Raw genomic sequence first — 27432 nt, forward strand, 5'->3', positions numbered from 1 at the left:
ACGTCCTAACTCACAGGAAGTGGGATCCCAAAGCTATTAGAAACGCTACTTAGTGCTGATAGGAGAGGAGACAGGGCGATGGTAAGGACTGGAGGAGAAGGGGTTGGGACTGGTCTGAGAGGAGGAGGAGGAGAGGAGGAGGAGGGGAGGAGGAGGGGAGGTTAGGACTGGTGTGAGAGGAGGAGGAGAGGAGGAGAATGAAAGGTTGGAGAGGCGGTAAGTGATGGTGCGATGCGAGGGGGAATGGAGCGAACAGGAGGAGAGGAGAGGAATGAGAGTCAGGCCATTAAGAACTTGTCACCCTGTAGCTACTTAGAGAGAGAGAGAGAGAGAGAGAGAGAGAGAGAGAGAGAGAGACAGAGAGAGAGAGCGAGAGAGCGAGAGCGAGAGCGAGGGGGGAATCACACTGTATTTCCTTTGTTGATGAGGCAGTGGTGGAGGCAGAGAGCCATCTCATCTGACACCAACTTGTACTTCAGAATAGAGCCGGTTAACAAGTGGCTTATCTTGTGTTCTGCTCATTTGATGATGTCAATATCACACCTTTCTCGTTTGATTGCCAACTCCTGTCCTGCACGTGTAGGTAGGCAGCAGAGCGTTTCCACGACAACACCATCCCATCCCCATCCCAAGCACACATGGGACGTGCTGCTGTGTTCACCTTGTGATGAGAAACACAAGATACACTGGACATTATGTTTTAGTTCTATTTATATCTACAGATTTACATACCGTATTGTAGTGTCAATAATAATATTCTGCTTTTTTCAACACTATTGAACCCATTATTTACCTAAACAGTTGTGCTTGTTTTTCAGTATGTCAATAATGGCTCCATTGCAATTTGAACTGTCCCTAGAAGGAGGGATCCCTCTTACTGCATTCCTCCTTCATTAAAATGTTTTCCTTACTCTTTGGGGGGCTATGACGGCCTTTGAAGCCCTTTTAGAATGGTACTGTTACTGTTAACGGATACGCAAATAACAATCCACTAAACTTGAATGTGAAATTATGGAACATATTATTTGTGTCTGAAAAATTTAAGGTTGCTAGTTTGATCCCATCTCTTATGTTGAGTTGTCCCTGAGCAAGACACATAACCCTAACTGCTTCCGGCTAGCTGCCGGTTGCCATGCATGGTTGTCTATGAATTTTGGTATACAGTAAATGGGTGAATGTCATCTAATAATTGTTAAGCATACTGAGTGGCCACAGATGAGGTGACTACCACCAAACTACCGGGACACATACAAGCTAGTGGCCGGTATAATCTGATGTATTAGCACTCGTTGAGGAGTCTATATGTTCAGGGTCGCCCTTTCAACAACCTTTGCTCGTGGGGATCACGGTGGGGTGCCGTTATCCCCCAAGCCGATGATTTGCTGTTTGTTTGCTGAACACTAAAAGAAGCATCCAGAAGCTGTCACTAATCAATAAAGTGACAGGTGTCCACCATCTAAACCCCAAACATCACACACACACACACACACACACACACACACACACACACACACACACACACACACACACACACACACACACACACACACACACACACACACACACACACACACACACACATTGAGGTGGTCACACACAAAGTGTGGATTTACTCCACACTTATTGAGTCGGTGAACCATATTGAACAGGAAAGGATACAATTGCAGACAGATTTCGGTTGCATGGGTTCTTAGAACCGATTGGACCAATTAAGAATGAATCTACATTAATTTGAACACACACACACGGGCACTCTAAACACAAACACACACCGACCAGGACTAAAAAAGGAGCATAGTTTGGAACCAAGTGCCTGCATGTACTGCCTGTGACCTCTGACCACGAGGCGCGTATAGCAGGAATAGTGGCCGGGGGGCGTGGCCTACTGCAGAGCACATTCCCTGTTACATTGAGACTATATTATATATGTTCACACACACACACACACACACACACACATTACTACACACAATGCCTCAAGAACACATCTCGAATGCATAAATGATGGTTGAATAATATAATAATAGAATTGGTTTAATGCAATAGCAATATTTTATATGCATAGGCAATACAATTTAAGTCAAATAACAACTGTTCTGATTCAAAGTCCTTGCATCAAACCCATTGTAATCATATCTTATTCAAATCTTGACCATACCTCAACCAAATCTTAACCAAATGCAGCCCAATGTTGGCCTTACCCTCGCCGGCCCTACACACTCATAGCATGAACTATCAAAGGTTGTCAACCCCTGGCAGGATAATGATATATTTTATACATCTCCTACTGTACTCCACCCTGCCCCCCCCCCCCCCCCCCCCCTCCAGAACCTCTCCCTCAGGTCCTCAGCTGTTCTACTGCCGTCCTGACCTCTGGGATTTGAGGAAAAGGGGGGGAGAAGTCCCCCTCCAGGGAGAGCAGTGACATTTAACTCAATATCCCAGAAGGATTGGGTTTCTAACACACACACACACACACACACACGCACACGCAACCACACAGTATAGACTCACTCCCACTACAACCCCCCCCCCCACACACACACACACACACCAACCACATACACACATAGCATATTCGTATACACACGCACACACACACGCACATACTTGTGCTGGGTGTAAGGATATCCTGGGACTCCCTGTTCATTATTCACTCATCTCACCGCTCACAGCTAAGCTACCACTCACACACACACACACACACACACACACTCCAACATGTGCACCCTGTCACTCACACCAACACACTCCCACACACGCACCCTGTCACACAGACGCACTCACACACACCTTCAATCGTGTCCAGAGTTCCGTGGTGGTGATAATCGCTGTAACCATACAGCTGCACATAAACCTTACGCAATAAGGAGATACTGCTGAGCAGACAGAGAGAGAAACCCGGGAGAGACAGAGCGAGAGAGAGAGAGAGAGAGAGAGAGAGAGAGAGAGAAACACAGAGGAAGGGAGAGAGACTCAGGGAGTGACAGAGACACACACATGGAGGGAGAGACACAGGGAATGAGAGAGAGAGACACAGAGTGAGGCAGGAGGGAGACACAATTACAACATTAATGTTACGATTGGATTTTTGACAATGTACATTTCTATCTTACGTGTGTATCTTATTTACCCTCTGTTCTACTTTGTGCTTCGGCAATGTGCATTTAATGTATATTTCCCATGTCAATCATACATTTGAATTTAGAGAGCGAGAGAAAGAGAGGGTCAAGTGAGAGAGCGAGATAGAGAGAGAACGAGTGAGATAGCCCGATTGTTGCGTGTGCAGTAAATGTATATTGACATTTACTGCACACTTCGGCAATGAATACTTTGAATTTAAAAGAGGGATTAAGAGAGAGGGCAGGGACACAGAGAGAGTGTGTGTGTGTGTGTGTGTGTGTGTGTGTGTGTGTGTGTGTGTGTGTGTGTGTGTGTGTGTGTGTGTGTGTGTGTGTGTGTGTGTGTGTGTGTGTGTGTGTGTGCATGTAGACTTCTTTAAAACAGTCACTGTTCCAGATTCTTAGAACCAGGCTCCCCTTTACCAGGGGTACGTTGCCCTGCAAGGTTGATCCTGAGGGCACAAATTCCTCCTCAAGGGCAGGCAGGCCCTCTGTTCATAGCCGCCAACATTCCAGCACCTCTAACCTGGCTAACGGAAACATTAGCCGCATGCTAACAATTGCCCATCCCACTCCATTCTGACCACTTGTGTTGGGTTAGCCGGGATGCTATTCCTAGTGCCGTATGCAGCATCCTGGGCTACAGCTCACTGTTCCTATGAGCAGAAGGTACAAGAGCTAGCAGAAGAAACAACTCAGCATATGAGGTCCCAATGAGTCCAGGAGCCAGATCAGATCAGGTCGGAAAAGCTAATGATACATTAACTACCAGAAGGAAGACCTAACGGTTGCTATTAGTTGAAGGCCTGTTAACTTGCAGAGAGAACAGCTGAGAACATGATGCCCCAAGGAGTCCGTCAGTTCAGACGAGATCAGGTGACAGGATGCTGGACAGGCCAGACCACGGCAGAGTCCAGGACCCAGAGCCTGGCTCCAGCTAAAGGCCTGGTCGCACACAATGTTTCAATATGTGATCCGATCTTGCCAGGGCACATTAGTTGTAGAGGCTCCCAGATCCAATCTAGGTCACAGAGTGATCCAACGTGCCAGGTTGCATACAAAGATGGTCGGTCTCACATTCTTAACAAGACCGATATTACCTTATGTTACATTGGGTGCACTTCTGATTGCTGGCTCTACTTGCCATTATGATCAGATCTACATCTTACTGGGTGTATGCTGGTACTTATGTTTTAGGAGTATCCTATGTCGTTCTTATAGTTGTAGAATACTTGTTGATTTTTCCTGCATCTATCCAGTCTGTTCTTGAAACAATTGACACTTGTGTTCACCACTTCTGATGGTAGGTTGTTCCATATTTTGGTCACTCATAGGCTGAATACGTTTTTCCTTCAATATGTGTGGACACTAACTATCCAATTAGATCATATCTCTGGATTAACTATGGATATTAGCATTAAAATATGAATAAATAAACCAAAATGGCACACATTGGTGTAATATATGAGGAGGGCATTCCTTTCGTGAAGTTTTCATATTAAAAAATGCATTATAGCGTAACACAATCGGCTACTCAACAGTCAATCAATATTTAATACAAAACTAGTTTTATATCGGCCAGATCAGCTTTCTTGCATTGGCGTGAAAAATAAATTTCAACAAAAATAAAAACAGACCTCTTGTTTTTCAATCTACAGAATTGTACAATTTAGCAGGAACAAGAAGTTCCGACCACATATCAGCGTCAGATGTAGACACCATGTCCTTGAGATCAGATAGCAAAAGTCAGATTGAAAAGCATCAAGTGTAACCGAGCCCTAATTGGACCAGCTACCCAAAGTCCCTAGCGTTGGGGGGGGTATGGGTCGTGGTGTCGGCCGTGTCATGGTGTTACGCAAGGTTAGAGCAAATTGTTCACACCATTCCTTGCGCCAAGTGACCTCCATCTTTGATTACCGAACTGAAAGGCTAAGTCTCCAAAACCGACAGGCGACGAGACTTTGCCCAAAATACATTGACTTATCACTATGGTGACCATAGACAACCATGGACAGTTTATCCTTACAACTGCAAACCCCCACAGCCCATGTCACGTGTCGGCCTGTTGAGATACAGAGGGAACTGAGGAAGATGATGGAAAACAGGTCAAACAGCTGAAGTATTTTTTGCTTTGTACCACCTAACGTCAGGTGGAGAGCTCAAACCAAACGAAAAAATATGAGTGAGGGGGGCCCGGGCAATGGTTATGTAACAGCACAGCTAAACGTTTGACTCCGGTGGGGCCCAAGCCAAATAGCGATGTGCTAGCTAAAGAAGCACATGGAGCCAAGAACCTAGCGTGACGTAGCATGATGCTGAAAGAGTCCTACCTGAATGAGCCAGGACGCTAGATAGTTAGCTAGTTTTTTCTAAATCCAATATATTCCGGTACAGAAAACCAGGTTTGCTGTAAGTTGCTAAAAAAAACCACTTTAATTATGTTAGTGAATGTAGGACCATTGATGGCTTTAACCATTTTTAAGAAAAACCACAGCAACCAGAGGTACAAGCGCTGTTTCAAATTCCTTTGTAATTTTTCAGATATGTCAAAAGTGACTTAGGTGAATTCAGATCCATGTCTTTGTGGAGCAGGTAGAGGTCAGGGCATCTTGGTCAAAGATACTTAAAGGTAGACTGGCCACGTTGGGATAGACCAAGTATAAATGTAGGATTGACGCTCACTAACCTGGCCTCAATTCACGCACAATTTTTCCGGAGTAGTTAGAGGAACCTTCCTTTATTTTATAAAAAAATTGATTTGAGTTTGAGACTGTTGACTCGCACACGGGGGGGATCAACACCTGACGCAAACGCACCTATGTTCCCCAACGAGACACTGCAACTGTGAACTGTCCAATCAGGACACAGAACGACAGTAGGCGCTCCCCGAAATAAACAAACCAGGGCGTTTAAAATACCAGGCTGCCTCTAAATATCAGGTTACCCTTTAAAATTATTTGAATGTAATAGACATCTTCCCGTGTTCCACGTTCAACGCTGAATGATGGACTCAACCGGAGGTGAACACTTCATTAAATAAAGTAGGCCGAAATGGTAAATTACTCGACGGGGGACCACTCCTGTCTAGAAACAGATATGACAAAGGGGATGGGGGAACAAATGTAAATGTAAAAACTATTATACTTCTAACGACCACCTAACGAGCGGGAACGTATTGGCGGATACAGCAGATCATATTCACAATCACCCAAAGCTATTCTCACTACTAACGCGCACATAATTTCACAGAGGCCCAAAACTAACGAAGCGCAACGGTGGAAGAAGAAATAAATTGTAGCCTACGATGGATTTTTTTTTTTATGTAGAAGACAGCTGAAATTAGTTTTTCAGAGTAGATTATCGCATCTAAACTTAACGCATTCAGCCGTCTCCGTGTCCTTATCTGGGCGTGTTAAAGAGACGAGCCGTAATGGACAGAATGTCTTGAAGCCGAAGTGTTGACGACAGGAAGACTGATGGAGGAACAGAGGTCGGGGGTGTATTTCTTTGACAAATATAGCCCAGGTTTGAATACGATCCAAACGTCTTAAATACCACGCACACGCACGCACACACGCATACATAAAAACACCCCCCACACACGTGTTACGTGTCGATATGGGGGGGGATCGATTCAGGTTGAACACGGTCACAAAAGCGTAGGGGGGTCCCTTTATTTAGAGGCGGTGCTCCGTCACATCGTCAGGTAACACTGAGGCGGTTTCATTTCGCTTGACCAGTCTCTGTCCGTGGTGCCGGTTTGTGCCCGAACAACTTGAGACGACAATTCTGGTTGAGTTCACTCAAACGCCAGGTGGCAACGACGATCATCTCCTACCATACGCCCCACAGGAGCTATAATGTCTCGCTGCGGCTTGTAGGACATGGACATCCAACGTCCAAGTGCTGTCCCCTGATTCCACTTGCCACCCCCACTGACGTCACTGGCTAATGACTGAAACAACCCAATTGTGATTGCAAAAACATGCGTTTGTGAAATGTGTTTTTGATGGGTCCAATCCTTAAGCCAGGGGCGTTTCTAGGTTTCATAAACATCCGGCGCTTAGCCCAGACGGAAAATGAAAATGCCAAAATGATTTCTATGCTTTATTTTGCATGAACATTTTTTCATAATGCTTCACCTAAATAAACCAAATGCGCAGTTTATTATATAGCTTAAAATAGAAACCTGACTGCTGTGCTGCTTATCCCCAAATGTCTAAAGTTCCATTAAAGTTCTTTCAGAGTAAAATTAATACAAGTGAGACAGACTTTAGACACACACATCTGACTGGGGATAGGATAGGTTAATTCACTTGAGGTGGTAAAAAGGTTATGTTTTTAAACTGTTTATTCTCTTGCCATAAGGACTATCTAGACTAGTAGGCCTACGTATAAATTATACATATTTTTACTTTTATTTATTTTTTTAACCCAAAAATTATATTTGGGGCTAATTAAACACAGGGTCTGTGATTAGGATGTCTGGTTTCAGGGTCTGCGTTCAGGGCCTAATCGACCAGGTAAACACGCGTCCTGCCGTCCTCAGAGCTCCAAGAAACAAGTTCCAGGTGGTAAATATTTAGCTCAGACGTCGTTCACTCAATACAGTCATGATCCAAAATCTGACCGCAGCTGACCTCAGATCTGGTGAACTGGGCTTTTATTTCACTACATATGTTTCGACCAATCCTGTTGCTGGAGGCAGAGTTATTTGCAGACAAACTAGACTAGCCCATGAACATTTTAAAATGTAAATACACAGACATTCCTGTATAATTAAGGTGTATGACAGCTCCCTCTGCTGGACAACAGTCTCACACCAAACTACATTTTCCGTTTGAACCAACGTAGCTATAGTACATTTGTGTGAGACGGGTTGGTGGATTGAACGTGTTGTAGTAGCAGAGAATGGCCTGCGGGGCAGTATGTACATTGTTAAATACATGAATAGGCTTGAATTTAGTAGTAATATGGAGGTTTCATATTTTTACAAAATGGATTATGTGAACATTGCTGAATGACAATCATGTATATTAAATGAATTGCAGGAGTGTAGCTTGACCTTAACCAAGTTAAAGGACAATTAAATGAACCGCATCAAACATGTAGAAGTCAATGTGGGATTTTAATATATAAACAAAAACACTTGACAGAAGTTCAATACAATTTTGTAAATCATTTTCCCAAATTTAATCTTTTCAAAATGTCACCACCATTCCGAAAGCAAGTGAAGAGGTTTGTGTAAAAGCAGTCCTCCCTGACCAGCTCTGTCCCTGACTCTAAACCCTGACTCTCAACCCTAACGCTAAACCCTCTGAGGGCATGAAGACGCGCCTTCAGTGTAAAGGTTTGAACCACAGAGAAGGAAGAAAAGAGGAAGCAGTAGAGAGTTGTGAAGTAGTGAGGTTAGTGACAGACGTGAGGGAAAGGCGTGTGGAAGCACACGTTACATGTGGGGTCAAGAGGATCACTCCCACTGGAGGTCATCGATCCATCAGCCTCAGACTGCCGAGCTCAGCAGGTCTTCTGGAGGACGAGGCTCAGATTAACTGAGAAGACGGGACCAGCAGGATGTCAGGATCAGGGCGGGTTTAGCTGAGGTGCGTCTACCCCCCCGACCAAACAGGATCAGGTTCAGCTCAGGTGTGTCTGCCCAGACCAAACAAGGACATTGATTAGGTTCAATATTCAAAAGATGCCACATTATCTGAACCAAAGATAAGTCATTAAGGAGCAGGCAGGCTTTAGGGCGCCTTGCTCAAGGACGCATCACTGTATTCTGAGGACTTGAACCCAGCACCATTGGTTTTCAGAGTTGAACCCCCAACCTAGTCCACTATGTCCAGATCCTCGATGGTAGAGTCCTGGTGGTCCTCAGGATTTGCCTTCCAGATGTACGGCTTCTCCATCAGTCCTCCAGATTCCTGGTCTGCTTACAAACGTAATTTGTCTCTGATGTAAGGTAACAAACACAGTAGTAGTTGGGCTCTAATGTAAGGTAACAAACACAGTAGTAGTTGGGCTCTAATGTAAGGTAACAAACACAGTAGTAGTTGGGCTATAATGTAAGGTAACAAACACAGTAGTAGTTGGGCTCTAATGTAAGGTCACAAACACAGGAGTAGTAGTATGCCGTAACTTGTACTGGACAAACTAATCCTGCGTTACAACAAGTCCACTCTGTTTATTTTAGGCAAACTTACGAGGATTCTGGTTGGTGGAGTGATGTCATCCTCCAGAGTCTTGGCTCCTCCATCAGCTCTCCTCCATCAGAGTCCTGGTCTGGAACAAACAGCGCGAATCTGGCCCTAAAGTCTGGTAACAAACATGTAGTTTATCTTATTTTTAAGCCCTTTATTTCCAGTTTGTTTGGTTAATACAAACTTACAATCCTTGTTGGTAGAGTGATGGTCATCCTCCAGATTCACGGCTCCCCTACCAGCTCGCCTCCGCTCCAGAAACACGTTCTAGTAAGAAAACACAGCGGTAGTTGGTTAACGCAAGTCAAAGTAACAGCTGTATTTTGCCCTTTAAGTCAACCATGTAAGTAAATACAAACTTACGAGGAATCCTTTTTGGTCGATTCCTAGTCGTCCTCCAGCATCTCAGCTCCTCCATTAGCTCTCCGCCGACAGAGTCCTGGTTTGGAACAAACAGCGGAAGTCTTGCTTCAAAATGTGGTAAAACAGATGTAGTTGTCTGGTATATATGGTACAAACGCTGGTAGTTTGTGGAAGCAGTATTCTACGAGAAGTGGCAGTGAGTGTGATGATCACTTCAGAGTCAAGCTCCATCTATCCCACGACAGACTTCCTTCACCAGGCAGGTCCTTCACCAGGCAGGTCCTTCACCAGGCAGGTCCTTCACCAGGCAGGGCCTTCACCAGGCAGGGCCTTCACCAGGCAGGGCCTTCACCAGGCAGGGCCTCCACCAGGCAGGGCCTCCACCAGGCAGGGCCTCCACCAGGCAGGGCCTCCACCAGGCAGGGCCTTCAGCACGACTCCTTTAGCTCCTTCAGCACGGCTCCTCCATCAGCTCCTTCAGCCATGGATTCCTGGTCTGGTTACAAACACAGTTGGTCTCAGTAAATCACCTGGGGACGCAACAGACCCCACCACCTGCATCTGCATTGTGTAAAAGCAGTCCTCCCTGACCAGCTCTGTCCCTGACCCTAAACCCTGACTCTCAACCCTAACGCTGAACCCTCTGAGGGCAGGAAGACGCGCCTTCCGTGTAAAGGTTCGAACCACAGAAAAGGAAGAAGAAGAGGAAGCAGTAGTGAAGTAGTGAGGTTAGTGACAGATGTGAGGGAAAGGCGTGTGGAAGCACACGGTTACATGTGGGGGCAAGAAGATCACTCCCACTGGAGGTCATTGATCCATCAGCCTCAGACTGCTGAGCTCAGCAGGTCTTCTGGTGGACGAGGCTCAGATGAACTGAGGAGACGGGACCAGCAGGATGTCAGGATCAGGGCGGGTTCAGCTCAGGTGTGTCTGCCCCTGACCAAACAGGATCAGGTGAGGTTCAGCTCAAGTGCGTCTGCCCGGACCAAACAAGGACATGATTAGGTTCAATATTCAAAAGATGCAACATTATCTTAACCAAAGAGACGTCATTAAGGACCAGGCAGGCTTTGGTGCGCCTTGCTCAAGGACGCATCACTGTATTCTGAGGACTTGAACCCGGCACCATTGGTTTGAGAGTTGAACCCCCAGCCCCCCTACCTGGTCCACTATGACCAGATAATGCAAACTTACAAGGAATCCTTGATGGTAGCGTCCTGGTTGTCCTCAGGATTTGCCTTCCAGATGTACGGCTTCTCCATCAGTCCTCCAGATTCCTGGTCAGGTTACAAACATAATTTGTCTCTAATGTAAGAAAACAATCACAGTAGTAAATTGTCTCTAATGTAAGGTAACAAACACAGTAGTAGTTTGTCTCTAATATCAGGTAACAAACACAGTAGTAGTTGGGCTCTAATGTAAGGTCAAACACAGTAGTAGTTTGTCTCTAATATCAGGTAACAAACACAGGAGTAGTTGGGCTCTAATGTAAGGTCAAACACATGAGTAGTTGGGCTCTTATGGCGCGTAACAAAGTAGCAGCTGTAGTTTGTCTGGTAACCAACCACAGTAGTATGCCGTAACTTGTACTGGACAAACTAATCCTGCGTTACATCAAGTCCACTGTTTATTTTATGCAAACCTACGAGGATCCTGGTTGGTAGAGTGATGTTGTCCTCCAGAGTCTTGGCTCCTCCATCAGCTCTCCTCAGCCAGAGTCCTGGTCTGGAACAAACAGCGCGAGTCTGGCCCTAACGTCTGGTAACAAACATGTAGTTTGTCTTATTTTTAAGCCCTTTATTTCCACTTTGTTGTTTGGTTAATACAAACTTACAATCCTTGTTGGTAGAGTGATGTCATCCTCCAGATTCACGGCTCCCCTACCAGCTCGCCTCCGCTCCAGAAACACGTTCTAGTAAGAAAACACAGCGGCATTAGGTTAACGCATGTCAAAGTAACAGCTGTATTTTGCCCTTTAAGTCAACCATGTAAGTAAATACAAACTTACGAGGAATCCTTGTTGGTCGATTCCTAGTCGTCCTCCAGCATCTCAGCTCCTCCATCAGCTCTCCTCAGACAGAGTCCTGGTCTGGAACAAACAGCGGAAGTCTTGCCTCAACATGTGGTAAAACAGATGTAGTCGTCTGGTATATATGGTACAAACGCCGGTAGTTTGTGGTAGCAGTATTCTACGAGAAGTGGCAGTGAGTGTGTTGATCACTTCAGAGTCAAGCTCCATCTACCCCACGACAGCCGTCCTTCACCAGGCAGGGCCTCCACCAGCTCCTCCACCGGGCAGGGCCTTCAGCACGACTCCTCCATCAGCTCCTTCAGAACGGCTCCTCCATCAGCTCCTTCAGCCATGGATTCCTGGTCTGGTTACAAACACAGTTGGTCTCAGCAGTAAATCACCTGGAGACGAAACACATCCCAGCCTCCTGCATCTGAGGTTCACTTGTAAAATGGAAGACAAATTTAAACCCTTCAATTCATCCACTACGGTCGTAGCAGCACTAGTAACATTAATGCTCATATGACTCTTGCATAACCCCCGTATGAATTAACTCAAATCACAGCTTGGCACAGATACAAAGTCATAAGATGATCAAAACCAGACCTAAACTACCGTGGATTTTAGTGTTTCAGATGAGCTTGGTGATGGTTACCCTCTGGTCCGGTGCTGCAGGCCCCTGGTCTCCAGCCTCAGTCTCCGGTCCACCCTGGCACCACAAGCCTCCGGTCCCCAGCCTCTCAGCCTCGCCTTTCAGCTACAGCAGAAGGTTTATATCAGCATTTGCCCAACAATAAACTTAATTGACTCATCCGCAACCGAGTTACCCAATTAATTGAACTATTATTTTATAACTTAAAGCTAGAAAAGACTTGAGATCAGACATGAGCATCCCGTTTTTTCGGAATGAAGACAGAGCAGTCAACAAGTTTAAAGAAGTGGTTCAGGCCATGCATTGAAACTGACCTGAGAAGACTACTCACACACACAGCACTGACCTGTTCTGGAGGACTTCTGACAGGAGGTGGAGGTCTGGCTCTGGGTGAGGAGGCAGACACCTTGGGACAAACTACATGTTACATTTTTAACCTTGTACAGTTCTAGAGTATCTTCTACTGTAACATGTGGGAATGACGGCCATTATTTTAGCTTTGATATTATCCAGTTGGTAACTCTGCACCAAAGTCGTTTTTTAACGTCATTCCATTGGGTAGGGTTTAACTTCTGTGGCAATTAATGACGGCAGATATTTAGAACGTACAAAAGCTGAAGTAACAAAGAACACCAAGCAGTATCGATATTAAATCAAACATACTCAGCCATATTCAGGTGCTGGGTTCCGTTGAAGAAATGTCAAAATCATCTTCCACCTTGAAATGATTTTCAGCCTTCCCCGATGTCAAAAAAGTAGAACGCCGTTTTGTACGCAGTGAGAGTCCCGTCACGTCATCGTGGTTAAAAGTACGGCGCAACCATCGGAAATTATCAACATATTGTACGACGTACGTCTCAGTATGCATTTAATATCAAACTTAAGTTGTTTAAGATAGGGGCAACAATTCCCAATAGAAACCGACTGAAAAATAGTTTCCGTTGGCAACGGCTCGAGGTTACGCAAATACAATCCAGAACGTTCGCCAGATTCCCTCAGGGGACTCATGTCCAACTAACTGCCAGGTGGTTTCTTATGGTTGTCAAGACTACAACGTTCTATGCTAACCATTGGGACTAAATCAAGTGACCCCACTCAGAACCTTCCACGGCGGGAAGCACAAACCGTCCGACTGGAATCCGAACATTCCAGCCGGAACCAACCAAAGAAAAAACAGAACCAGCGCCTCACCTTGAGCTGAACGGAGGAAGATCCTGAAGTCCAGCGATGGTCTTCATTAAAACACAGCCAACAGACTTACCTTGAGGAGATCTGTTTGTTGCTGTTGGTCAATACTACTATTCAGTGTACATTTACATTATTATGCACCCAGTGTGTACAAGTTATATCACTCAAAACCATACGAAGAACCAAACTACCATGTACGTCCCACAACAACTTTAAACCTAAAATCCTGGAGTCATTCAATACAAAACCGTGTCTACATTTTACAATTATCTAGATTATTCAGGTACAAACCATACAGAGCAAATCTAAACGTTGAGCTCACCGAGAGCCGACCATAGCCCTGCAACGTCACCCTGACCGCCTCATCACCAACAGCAAATTATGCCAGCCAGCCAACACATATACAGCTCCAGTGAGAAGTGGGCATCTGAGAGAAAGGACTGCCCATAATAAAAAGAAGCCTGATTCCTGAACTATCCAACCATCTTCATGGTTTAAAGATTTACAGACTGGACATTACATTGTGTTCTAATCACCTTAGTCTGCTCCCTCGTTACTTATAAAACTCTACGTCGCCATCACTAGAGTGTTGCATCCTACTCATGGGGGTGTGGTCTGAGTGAGCAGAGATGCATACTGGGATACAGTGCTGTCTGAAGTCTTCAGTTCTATAGACACGCCCCTCAGGAGAAACAAAGTGTTTGAGAATCTGTCGTGACATCAGTTACATGAGCTGGAATATCCTACAAGATGGCGCCAGGATTCTCAGGAGAAAGGCCAAGAGGAAGATGTGTGGGTTCTTCCTCTCAGCCAGTGGAACAGAACAACGGTCTTCATCAGAGTACCATGGAACACTTTGAAACATTCTCCTCTTTACACCTTGAAGCCCCAGCGAAGGTTTCCTTACCTCCTCAGCTGAAGAACACAACTTCAGCTCGAAGAGCGCCCTAGCTGGAGTTCCCGGATTGGTTCTGATTTAAGGGAACCAATCGTTCAGCTAGTCCTGTCCGAAACAAATACAGTTCAGCCTGAGACCTGAGAGCAAGACAAGATCCACAGGGCTCTCCATCAATCCAGCCAGGTAGGAAGATCCGTCTCATTACAGGTCTGAAGGTCATCTTGAATATCCATTTAGGTCCCTTTCCAACGTCAGACTCTCCTTGTGGAATTCCTTTTGGGGTCCATCCTCCATTGAGCCTGATTGGTGTAGTCCTAGTTTGAAGTCACTGATCTGAACACGCCGCTTGCATCCTTTTACACTTGAGTTGGATACTCTCCTTCCTGCCCAGTGTGTTGGATCTCGCTCCGGAGCGTCGCTCAGGGCTCGTCATGTCTACTGGAGGCCCTTAAGTAAACGTGTGGCCGGCCAACAGGTATGATTTAGTTGACCATTCCAATATCCCAAGCCAATCATAGACCCCCGTATGAACATCATCACTGTCAAAGCAAGCCGGAAACACACACGTAGAACCCCATGCCAGGTGTGACCCACCCACCCACCCACAGTAGAACCCTAGCGATGCACAAAAATCTTCCATCTCATGTCAACCCCAAACACACACACACACACACACACCACTGAGCCATAAAATGCCAAATAATCATGCAGGGTAAAAACCTCATGCCAAATAATATTCCATCCCCCCCCCCCCCCCCCCCCCCCCCCCCAGCTCTCCTGCCAGGGCACCCATAACAGAACAACCAATGTCTCCAGAGACATAAATTATGTACAACACTTCAGTGGCGTCCCACATTGGTGATGGATTAAGCTTGGCGTCTCCAAAATGTGTCCCAGGTGGATTCAACGTCTCGGAAGTCATGTCTTTGTAGTCCAGTGGTTTCCTGAATGAGGGGCCTTCACAGATGCAAGCGGTTTTGCTTTAGTCAGCCTGAGGACAGGAAGGAGGTCATCTGTTCAGAAGACCACCCAGTGGAGGGGGGGGGGCTCTTGAGGAGCACGATCCATATGGGATGGCCCCAAATAAGAGCTTCTTGGAAATGAAACTGTTCCTGAGGAGTCACGATGCCTGGAGGGGACTGTTGAATGTGTTCCATGGTTCTCTGCGTCAGACTGAAATTGTGTTTCAGTCGTTGAGATGAGGAGCCCCCTCATCTCCCCATGGTGTTTCTCCTTCTGAATCCCTGTCTCCATCTTTAAGAACATTCCAGTCCATGTAACTGACGTCACGACAGTTTCTCAAACACTCGGTTTCCCCTGAGGGGGCATGTCTACAGACCTGTAGACTTCAGACAGCTCTGTATCCCAGTATGCACCTCTGCTCACTCAGACCACACGCTCATCAGTAAAGCAACACACATGTGATGAAGATGCAGAGCTCAGGAGAGTAGAATGAAAGAAGACTGAAGATATCAGAACCCAAACCATTACTCCAGCTTACAACAATAACTTGCAGCCTGTAACCATTTTAACAAATCATTAAAACCAACCAATAAAACATCCTTGCTACTCAGATCAACCTTCAGGTAACGGGTTAACTCACCAGGAAGCCAAAATACATCAATGTGCCCAAGAGTAATAAGAAATTAATGACTTACAGTTTGCCGTTCATCTTCATGGTTAAGTTGGGATACTCACAGAACTGCAGTTAAATATCCATGATAGACCTTTGAAGGAAGGAACAGTTTACTCATGGTCCAAATTTCAAATGACAGTTAAACCACCATTCTTGGTAACAGTGAGAGGCTATTTCAGCTCTGTGTTTGATCTTAAATGACCTCCCTCATTTTAATTAAAGGGATGAGTCTGATTTGACAGATTTAGATTCAAACTTCAAAATAAAGAAGTCTTCATTCAATTCACCTTACCACACACACACACACACACACACACACACACACACACACACACACACACACACACACACACACACACACACACACACACACACACACACACACACACACACACGTTTCAGAGAGGGTTAAAGCTGATCACAGCATTTAGGCTATTGCATATATCTGAGACAATACATGATACTCACAGTCTCTAGGTCCTCCGTGGGCCTCTAGCCGCTCGCGGACCAGAGCGCTTCCTGCTTCCTGCTTCCTACTTCCTTGCTTCCCGTTCCTGGTCTGCCCCAATGTCAGTCCTCGTGCTCCTTTTAAAATGGCTCCTCGGCTTTCGGCCAGGTGTCCCCCAATCTCGCTGATTGGGGTTCGGTCGGTGCTCTCCGTCGCCGGCTGGTGGGTGACGGTGGTATCGGCCATCCAGAACCAACCCTCGGGCTGGTCCGGGCCGAGGTTTAAGTGGCGGGATGCCACAATACACACCATAAAGATAAACACACCAAATAGACACACACCAAAGATTAACTTAATATAGATACAAACTAGATAAATGTATGTATATGCTTTATTGTGCATACAAACTTTTTCATAATGCTTTATCTAAATAAACTAAATATGCGGTTTATTATAGCTTTAAATAGCTACCTGACTTCTATGCTATCCCCAAATGTCTAAAGTTCCATTATAGTTATTGCAAATGAATGCAAGTGAGGCAGACCTTACACACACACACACACACACACACACACACACACACACACGCGCGCACAGATCTGACTGGGGATAGGATAGGTTAATACACTTGAGATGGTAAACAGGTTGTTGTTTATTCTCTTGCCAGAAGGACTATGTCTATCTAGACTAGGCTACTTATAAATGTTTATGAATATTTGTATTTATTTTTTCCCAAAGATCATATCCGGGGCTAATTAAATAACACCCGAGGCTTTATCCCCGAATAAAACAGCATAGGGACACCACTGCCTTAAGCTAACGTATTTATCCACGATAGCAGACACTTTAAATAATAGTTATAATTACATGCAACTTATTTTAAATTTGAAATAGTATACTAGATACATACAAATATATATAAATGAAAATATACGAAAATTAAATGGCTACATTTAATGCAAAATTATGATGTAGTGGAGAACAAACAGTCTACTCTCATTACAGTCTTTGGAAATTAATTCTGACTGATATACTGTTATCTTCCACAGCATGACATAACACATCTCAGGAAGTGGTGGTGCTCCACTTTTTTGGAGAATCTCCATACTGAAGGGTATAGTTCTTCTGTAGCAGATGTGCTGTGAATTCCAATATTAACACAACCGTAACAATGACCTACAAAAACTATTTGTGTGTGTGTGTGTGTGTGTTTGTGCAGTCATTGCAGACGGTTTGCCCATTTCACGGAGGAGGGCAGAGAGATGGCAAGAGGAACTCTACCACCTATCTTCGGTATCCCGAGGAAGAGCAAAGTGTCCGAAATGGAGGAGACATAATATTTGTCTTTTCTTTATTTTTTATTGGTTTGTTTGAAGAGAAGAGCAGAAAATAAAATTGATAATAATGGATACCAATTCCAAGAAACATTATTTGAATCGAAATTAAATCATATATTGATGGTTATTAAGCACACAATAAACACCGCAAGAAAATAAAAATGCAGACGTTTTTTGCAAAGCAAACAATTTCTGTTCCCTCTTTCTTCATTTGTCACGTGAAGTCGTTCCCCATTTTGTTATACTTTTCCATCATTGCCAGTACGTTTTTTTTTATTATATCAATATTAATTTAAACAAAAATAAATAAATATAAAGAGACTGTATATTACTTTGAAAGGATGAACCACAGTTTTGTGATTTAGACCTCACTTGACCTCACTCCCAGAGGTCCACGGTGCAATGTTTTTTTTCACCACTGGGATGCTGACGGCGGTACCCGCCTAATTCTTTTTCCTTTGGCGGCCCTCAGTCAAATTTTGGGTTCCTAAATTGGCCCTCAGCTGTCAAAACTTTGAGAACACCTGTTGCAGACCAACTTCGGATAACTGTAGTTCCACCATAGAAACGCTAGAGGTCAGCAATACGTCGGTTAGGAAAAGTGGAGTCGAATTCATTTTAAACAGCGCTGTCTTTTCCTATGTTAGAAAGGAAGCACATTTTCATCTCTCCTTGACCCGATGACGTTTTCCACAAAGGTTAAGTAAAGGATAGGAGATTTGACTATTCGTAGAGGAATAGGGACACAACTGAGGAGTCTCACCGCGTCCGCCATCTTGTCGTCACGTGACAGCACTTGGACGTTGGATGTCCATGTCCTACAGGCTGCAGCGAGACCTTACACCACAGGAGTGCCGACCAAAACGAAGCTCAACAGCACCACTCGGTGGAGGGCACAAAAAGGCTCAGTTTTACTGTCGCCGCGTCGAGAAGCCACCAGCATAACTCTGTAGGAGGTCTCGGCATATTCGGCGTAGGTAACGCGCACCTCTCCTCCAGAAATGTAGAACTACAGGTCAGGGCAGACATATACATAGAAACGGCATTGACTGCTTCAACCGTTTGCCGCCGCCATATTGGTGATGGCAAGACTGGCGTCATTGGTGGAGCGGCCATTATTCTGGATAGTACACTACGTGACATTTCTCAACAGATAATGAGTCGTCTTTATATACATTTTGAATCATGTTAATGTTATTTATAATGTAAATATTTTTATAAATCCTTGAAAACGACTCAATTGATTTAATTGGTTGAGAATAGTTACGGTTATTTTGCCAGGAATATGGACGTACAATTCAAAGGACAATGTGGCTTCTAGTATGTCTGTCAGGTTGTTTGACAGCACAGCTCCCTCTTACGTCCATCCTGCTACGTTTTCCAGTTTGTTTAGTTTACTGCAAGACAAATTGAGGTTAGAATAAAAGTATATTTTTGTACATCACATCTTCACAATATGAAAAGCCTTGATAACCTAGTGGTTTCTCCAGAGAGTGTGGTTCCTGTACAGAGGACTCTGCATGTTCAGATTGCATTGCGGGAAGGAAAAAGGAGAAGACGCGTGTTTTGAACTCAGAATCTCACTTTTATTGGTCGACTTGATGAAAGACTACAAAAACGAATTCACAAAAAAAATCTCTTTCAAGTAATCAAATGTGTCGAGACCTTTGGGGGGGGGGGGGGGGGGGGGGCAGGTCTGCAGGATCCGCTCGGAATCACCCGTCTGTGTGCTTGTTGGCCGCCACACACACACACACACACACAAACACACTCTCACACACACACTGTGTGTCTGCTCAGGAATCCAGCACGCACCAACACACACACATACATACACAACTCGCGCAGAGACACACGCACACACAAACGCTTTTCAGTCCTGATGGCGAAGAGATGGACTCAGAGTGGGGCAGAGTGGTTTTATCACTTCCACAGCCCACGTGCACACACATAAACACAAACACTCACACATACATACAAACACCCGTACATACACACTGTTAAAATGATCGCAAGCAGACCGACACGCGTGTCCGTCAGGGTACACGCGTGTGTCTAGAGGGAGGAAAGGTTTACATGTTAAAGAGGTTAAAAACGGAAGCGGCACAGAGTGCCTGTGGGAGGACAGGGCGAGAGGGCGGGGCTATAGGAAGAGGAGAGGGCGGGACTACTGGAGGACAGGGGGAGGAAAGATATTGTACATACTTTTTTCATCCCCTTGGGGAAAGTCCCACCCTCTCATCAGATAGAGGGCGGGACTACTGGAGGAGGAAAGGCAGAGAGGGCGGGACTACTAGAGGATAGGATGTGGAAAGGTAGGGGGCGGGACTACTGAGGATGGGATTAGGAAAGGTAGAGAGGGCGGGACTACTGGAGGACGGGGAATGGAAAGGTAGAGGGCGGGACTAATGGAGGACAGGGGATGGAAAGGTAGAGGGCGGGACTAATGGAGGACAGGGGAAGGAAAGGTAGAGGGCGGGACTACTGAAGGAGCAGTAGAGAGGGCAGGGTACTGGAGGAGGAGAGGTAGAGAGGGCGGGGCTACTGGGGTCATTTCTTGGCTTTGCGGGGCGGAGTCACGGGCCTTCCCGTGCCTGGGCCTCCCACTCCGTAAAAGAGCTTCTTATCGGCAGGCTTCAGAATCTACACACGAGAGAGAGACAGAGACATCAGTGATATACCAGAGCTGAATGACACGGGCACATTGCTATCTAGACACTAAACACAGGTCCAACCACTGAAGAATGTTGGTCAGCTCCAGTTCTACACGTTCGCCAACAAGAAACCTCAGCCGACAGCCACCAAACCAACGCGTACGGCCCACCTGCCTGGTGTTTGGCCTTGTTCAAACTGAACCCAACAGCGTTCCCAACTTTTCAAATCTTAGCCTTTAACGAATACACAAAACAATAATTAAAGTAGACTATCTTTGTGCTCAAATTCCTTCAGCTACACTGCACTGTCCAGTTGTATTTTTATTTTAAAGAAAGTGGCTCTTGAGGCACTATGCAGGATTCTTTGTAGCTCCAATGTTGATTGCATGCTTTGCGTAGTCTGCTAAACGACCCAAATTAAATAAAACACACATCTACCCGGGGAAAGTCTCACCTGGAAGGAGCACATGAGCGTCTCGTCTACGCTCATCATGGCTCCGGCGTTATCGAACTCGCCACAGTAGTTAGGAGCGGAGAACAGCGTGACCAGCTGTCTTTTAGCGAAGAACTCATAGCCATCCTCCACCACCTGAGAGAGACCAAGACAGAGACATAGGCCTTACAGCTCCGTCTGCCAGACTGTTGGGGTGTAGTCGGATGCATCATTTCTTAGGTGATGTGGCATGTTACAGTGTAGCTGTGTTAAAGTGGTAGGGTGGAGAAGGGTGGGGTGTGCTAGATTGTAGTTTATAAGGCTGTAGCGTGCTCGGGTTAGGTGTAGTAGTGTAGAAGGGTGTAATAGTCGGGTATAAAGTTGGGGGGTTTGATAGGGTGTGACACGATCAGGTGTAGCAGTGTGTCAGTGGTAGGGTGTAGAAGGGTGTGTTGTGCTAGGATGTAGTATATAAGGGTGAAGTAGGATAGAGGCCACTGAACTGGTAGCTCGCCGTGTGCAGCCCTCCTGTAACGGGCCCTGCGTACCTGGTGAGCACGGCAGATGAGGTCCATGTCGTGTTTGTGGAGGAACTTTGTGACCACGTCGGCTCCGAAGGTGAAGGACACACCGCGGTCGTTCTCCCCCCAGCCCAGCACGTCCTTGTCGGGGTCTGCCCAGAGCAGGTCACACAGCAGGCCCTGGTCCGGCACGTCGGTGGGCCGCATCACGCGCCTCACCTGCTCCATGGACTGGAGGTCTGGAGACAGGCCTGGGGGCGGAGGGGAGACCGGTCTGGTAGGACCCTCTGGTACTGCCTGGCTCCTACAGCTACCCTGGGCTTACATCTGGCTCGGTTTGCTGCCTACAGCCAAACCTGGACTCTAAGCACTTTCATTTAAGATCGATAGTGAATTGAATTTTTAGCCTCAATAAAAATTTCTAAACTATTTTATTCACAATTCACTTTGGCCAAAACCGATGCTTAATTTTGTGAAAGCAACAAATAATATTTAATTTAAACCATGTATTATTTTCACCTAGTAGTTCAACTGTTTACTATGTTGAAAGTGTTTTCTTTCATGGTCAATAATGAAGCACACCATCAATGATTACATGTATTTCTACATCTACAATTCTATTGTATAAAGTAGGATTATCGTATTCCCTTCTTCTTATTATTGGTACTAGCAGCAGTAATGTTCTGTATGAATTTGAATATATATGGTGGGACCAGGTTCCCTGGCCTGTGATTGGTGGCCCTACCTCCATGACAGCAGAAGATCTTCTCGTCCACGATTGCGGCCACCGGGAGGCAGTTGAAGCAGTCTGTGAAGGTCTTCCACAGCTTGATGTTGTAGCGCCTCTTGCCTGTAGGAGTACCACATTACACCCGTTAGGATCCACATAACACCAGAGCCAGGATTCCTCTCAAGTTGTTCTATAACCCGTTAAGACGGAGGAGTTCAGTTCTATTAGACAGGGGCTTCCCAATCTTTTGGGGGCGTGGCAACATTTCCTACAGGTCCAATCCCTGTGACTCAAACACCTGGTTTCCCACACATTAATTGAACCCCCTCAGCATCTACCCGTAGTATGAGCTTTCAAATTGATTGCATGCACATCCCACCACACCACGCCGATAGTAGTATTTAAGGCTGTACATTACGAAGTAACTAACGTCCCACAATCTGTATGCACATCAAGGGCCCATAACACAGCGTGTTAATATCAGTTCATGTTTGTAGCGCAACCCATAGAGAAGTAGGACCCTAATGTTTTCAACCACATTATGTAGCAATGCACACAGGGCACAAATGATGCAGGCCTGTGTTTTCGCTTTCGAAATACAGGAACAAGTACATTTTGGACGTGAGAATTGTGGTTTTAATTCTTCCGTTCTCAAAGAGACCGGCTCATAACTATTCTAGGAGTAAGTTATGCTTGCCCTTTTTTCTTTTGTGATCGGAACTCACAGAAAACACATGACCTTTGAATTTAAACTCTGGCTAGATTTGTGATCTGATCTATTCATGCAAATTATTAGCATGAATTTTCCGGCAGCCATTGTTAAGCAAAGAATGGCGGGTTGTGGCTAAAGTGGGTTTCATATTTAACATTAATTTTAAGGGTTAGGGGAGTCGTTTTAGATGCATAGTTCGCTTTCTGGATCGTGGCTAGATTGTGTCTAAATCAGAGTAGGAAATTAACTCTGATTTTGGAGAGTCCATACTTTTTGTGAATTGTGGGATCAAGATGAAACACCAAGATGAAAAGAGCAACAGAGTGTAACCAAGGCAATCGATCAACGTCAGGCTGTATTGAAGGCTTGGCTCTAGCCCACTCTGAGTCAAGCCCAGGTTACAAGGCACAACGCCGGGTGTGGCCATCGGGGCACGGCTGATACGCTCGGCTTGCGTCATTGTTTTTAACATGGTTGTTGTGGTGGTGACAGTTACCAGGGAGATGCTAGACAGCTGCTAACTGCAAGGTCTGCAGAGAAAGACTTAACCTACAGGAAGCTGTCCATCAGTGGAAGCCCTAGTGTAAGCGCCGTGTGCTAGCATTTACAACTGAGCTAGGCCCTAAATAAGATGCAACCCTGCCAGCAGGACTGGTCTGGACAGAATGATCTGGAATGCCATCCAGCCACTCGAGGAACATGTAGGGATCTGCCGCATATTGGACTGAAGCCCGGTAACCGGGGGCTAGACTATCGTCCAGATGAGGAACCAATAAGATAATCACTCGCCATGGTTTTGATGAGCTGATATTGTTAACACTTTGCAGACTGTTTGACACAACTTAAACGTCACAAAAGTATTGTTTAATAATAAAATAAAAATATATTTTATATAGCGCCTTTCAGGATACTCAAGGTCGCCTCACAAGAGTGGGAGGTGAGGGTAGAGAAATGTGAGTGAGAGTACAAAATGCGCAAGCCGCTGGGTGGGGTCGTGAGTTAGGGGCCATAGGCCTCAGAGAAAAGGTGTGCTTTCGTGTCTTTTTGAAAGTCTCCACGGAGGCGGCACAGCGGATGTGGGGGGGGCCTGATTCCAGAGTGGGGGCGGACACGCAATTGTTCATCTGATGACCTGTACAACCACAGCAGCAGTTTCTGGGCAGGACCTTTAAACCTGAGGTATGTCCCAGCGTAATAACAAGGATTAATCACAGCTAATCGGGCATTCCTAAGGAGCGACACAACAGCCTCCTCCTGCCTCTAGATGGACTTTGAGCTAGATAGCAGGCTGTTTTCTAGATGGACTCTTGATCCTTTTAAGACAAACTCACACTTCTGTCTTTGAAATACACAAAGTTCCTCTACTCCGGAGACTGTACACGCCTCTTTTTCTGTAGATTATCCATGCATTCTCAAAAACAGTGGCTTTCTTTAGAGGCGTGTGCCTGGGTGGAGTTGGATTGTGCATTTGTGTCTATTTTTTGCGTTGTTGTGGATGCAGAGAGAGAGACTCACACTCATCGTAGAAGCCATAGATTCTGTTGATGGAGGCACACTCGTGGTTGCCCCTGAGCAGGAAGAAGTTCTCAGGATACTTGACCTTGTAGGCCAGCAGCAGGCAGATGGTCTCCAGGGACTGTTTCCCCCTGTCTACGTAGTCGCCCAGGAACAGGTAGTTGCTCTCCGGAGGAAAGCCCCCCGTACTCGAAGAGCCGAAGCAGGTCGTAGTACTGCCCGTGGACGTCACCTGTCGAGGGGATAGGTGTGATGAGATGGAAGACAGGTAGCCATGTTGCATTGCCTCTGAAGTCTGGGCTTTTCAGTACTACAGCTTATAAGCTTCACTCCTTCTGTTTACGATCAATAGGGCTGTTTATGACAGGTGAGGGTCAGACACGTTGCTAGTATATGCTAGTTAGACTGGTAGTACCAGGAGATTATGTTTTCCTATAGGGTAGTTTGATAATAGTGTAGTGTTCACGTGAGAAGAAAATTGTTAGCAAGGGTACAAAGGATTGGGTGTGTTTTTACACTCGAAGAGGAACCATGAAGAGGCAGCTCTGGACAAGCAGGGGTGTGTCTACTCCTGGCAAGTGGTGCCGAATTACCATTTAATATCAAAACATCAGACAGCTGCCACCTAAGAACACGTCCTGGGAATGCTTGAGGGGGGAGGGGGACTGATACCGGGAAGAAGAGAGGCAACAACAGTCTGATCTTCACCCCTCATCCCCTGTAGAATACACAGTTATCCCGCCAGCCCTGACAAGGAAGGCCATTGGGGAAAAACATCTCGGAAAGTACGCCATGACACGACCCAATGGACCACGTATAAATGTATGCGTTTACCATACCCAGTAAATATGGGAGTAAATGACCATGTTTTAGATGTCCAAATGAACCCGTGTTGACACAGGAAATGTAAGCAGTCATTAGACGGTCACAATGCGCACATCAACATGTTAATATTATGAAAACCTAGTGCCTTTATAGTCTTAACTCTGATGAGTCAAATCAAAAAGCATTACAATTCATTGGCTTTTCAAAAGGTCTATCATATGCATTCATATTTTTCCTACGCATATGTCTAATTTGGAAATTCGGTCAACTGGTATGCTAATTTAAACCTGTATAATTGACTTTGTATCAATGCCTCCAGTCCCCATTTAAGTTGGGCTATGTGGGAGTATTGGCCAATTGAGAATAAATGATTTACAAATAATTGTAGGGAAAGCATTACTTCACATACATATGGACCTGTGAACTGGAGTACACTTGAGCGCTTAGAACTATGGGCCAAGCTGTTCCTTCAGCTGCCTTGTTTAAATGAACCTATGGCACAATACAGTCCAATTGATAATGTGCAAGCTTTAATGGAAAGAAAGATCCTGTATTCTTCTGGTGAAAGACAACGATGTAGGGTCAGAGTTCTGCTTTAGAGCTGTGTAATGCAAAACAAATCCTAGCATGTTGAGGTTGTGGGTAAATCTATGACACATGGGACAATTAAGATTAGGGTTATTTAGCTACCACCATGAAGAAGAAATACCACCATAGAAAAACGATAAATTAAAAACAAAGCGAGGGCTTCCTTCATTGCTTATTTTCCTTGGATTTTAAGCCTCTTTGTAAAGCCATCGCGGCATGCATTTTAAGTCCAGCACAATTGGACGGAGTGAACTATGTGGTGTCCAACAGAACTGAAGGTTTCTAGGCCTCAATCTCAGCATCACCTGCTAGGAGACGTGGTTGGTACGCATACTAAACCATCACCATTTCATAAACAATAACGGAAAGTCTTCAAACTTCTCAAATATACATAAGGGAATGTGCGTAATTAATATGTGAACCGTTATATTAACGTTACAAATATTTGCACATATATGCAAAAATGCTGCAGTATTATTGACTGTGAATTTAGGGGTTCCTTTTTGCCGTCTAAACGGGGCCCTTTCTTCTTCGGGTATTCCCAGCGTTTAAAAAGGTTTTTTTAACAATGGCCATTTTGCCTTGGTAGAGGGGTATATTCTCCGACGGTTTTGTCCCCAATGGCTTTCCCAGGGTACCCAAAGGGATTCCAGATGCTCACCTAGCGACTCCATGAGGGCATTCCCATCAAGAGTCTGCCTAAGAAAGCTTGTCCTAATTTGCCGGTAACTCTGAAGCTCTGCCCTATCTAAGAAGGCCCCTAACAGACCCCTGGGCCTAACCGCAAATCTTGAGGGGGCGCCCTCAAGGCTCACAGAAGGATTGGCTAGACTGAGGAAGATCTCCCGGGACTTGAGGCACAGGCCGCGGATCTCGTTCTCCGTCAGCTGAACTATTCTACCGGGTCTTGCAGCCATTCACTGGGAACACAAACAATGTAGGCGTCAGTGAACAACAGAAACAGATCAACACATGTGTTGTACAGCTGCCTGCAGGGTGAACTATGTTTCTATACAGACAGCACAATGACTTAGACTCATGGTCTTATTCATGACAAGAAAGGAGAGAAATTATAGAGCCAACCCAACAATCCATTAATATTTATGCATTAGTTGATTTGACCATTAACTATTATAATAACCTTAAGTGTATCGTTTTTCAATACAAGAGGTACATACTTATTTTTTAATATTACCGGCATGTATAACCTGTTGGGACAACAGCATTTTCGCGAGATAATAAAGTAACTATCTTATATTGATAACGTAGTACAGTTATAACTAGCTATGATCTATGAGTTAATCCATTACTGCATGAAACTCCCTGTGAAAAATGCACATTAATTATATGATCATACTTATTTTCATACAACCCATTTTGATAAAGGCATTCATATTTGAAATTATGTATTTGGTAATATAACAATAAATCCAAACATAAATCATAGTGCATCGCTAAAAACGATTACTCTGCCTTTCATTCTAATTTGCAACGATATAAAGATAAACATGAAACCCATGATAAGGCAATGTAGCTTCCTTTAATATTCCTGGGGTATTTATAGTTAGAAACTAAAGAATCTGGGATCCAAGTTGA

At 45.2% G+C, this 27432-nt stretch overlaps 1 long non-coding RNA gene and 1 pseudogene across 7 annotated transcripts; both read right to left on the bottom strand.

The window, feature by feature from the left end:
• Positions 1-8313: 8313 nt before the first annotated feature.
• Positions 8314-13098, bottom strand: LOC130371230 (uncharacterized). 7 transcript variants are annotated; one of them, XR_008893154.1, is made up of 15 exons: positions 13015-13068; positions 12698-12757; positions 12355-12456; positions 11932-12063; positions 11697-11777; positions 11523-11600; positions 11335-11446; positions 10883-10965; positions 10463-10664; positions 9902-10184; positions 9689-9764; positions 9514-9592; positions 9329-9440; positions 8954-9077; positions 8314-8774 (listed from the first exon to the last, which is right to left on the bottom strand). It is a non-coding gene; the product is annotated as an uncharacterized LOC130371230 (long non-coding RNA). The 7 variants fall into 7 exon arrangements; XR_008893158.1 differs by having other exon boundaries at positions 9329-9407; positions 12698-13098; XR_008893159.1 differs by having other exon boundaries at positions 8954-9054; positions 12698-13098.
• Positions 13099-19135: 6037 nt separating this feature from the next.
• LOC130371782 (serine/threonine-protein phosphatase PP1-beta-like) lies at positions 19136-26753 on the bottom strand (annotated as a pseudogene).
• Between the last annotated feature and the right edge of the window lie 679 nt (positions 26754-27432).

Source organism: Gadus chalcogrammus, chromosome 18 (assembly GCF_026213295.1).
Source record: "Gadus chalcogrammus isolate NIFS_2021 chromosome 18, NIFS_Gcha_1.0, whole genome shotgun sequence".
NCBI classification, from domain to species: domain Eukaryota; kingdom Metazoa; phylum Chordata; class Actinopteri; order Gadiformes; family Gadidae; genus Gadus; species Gadus chalcogrammus.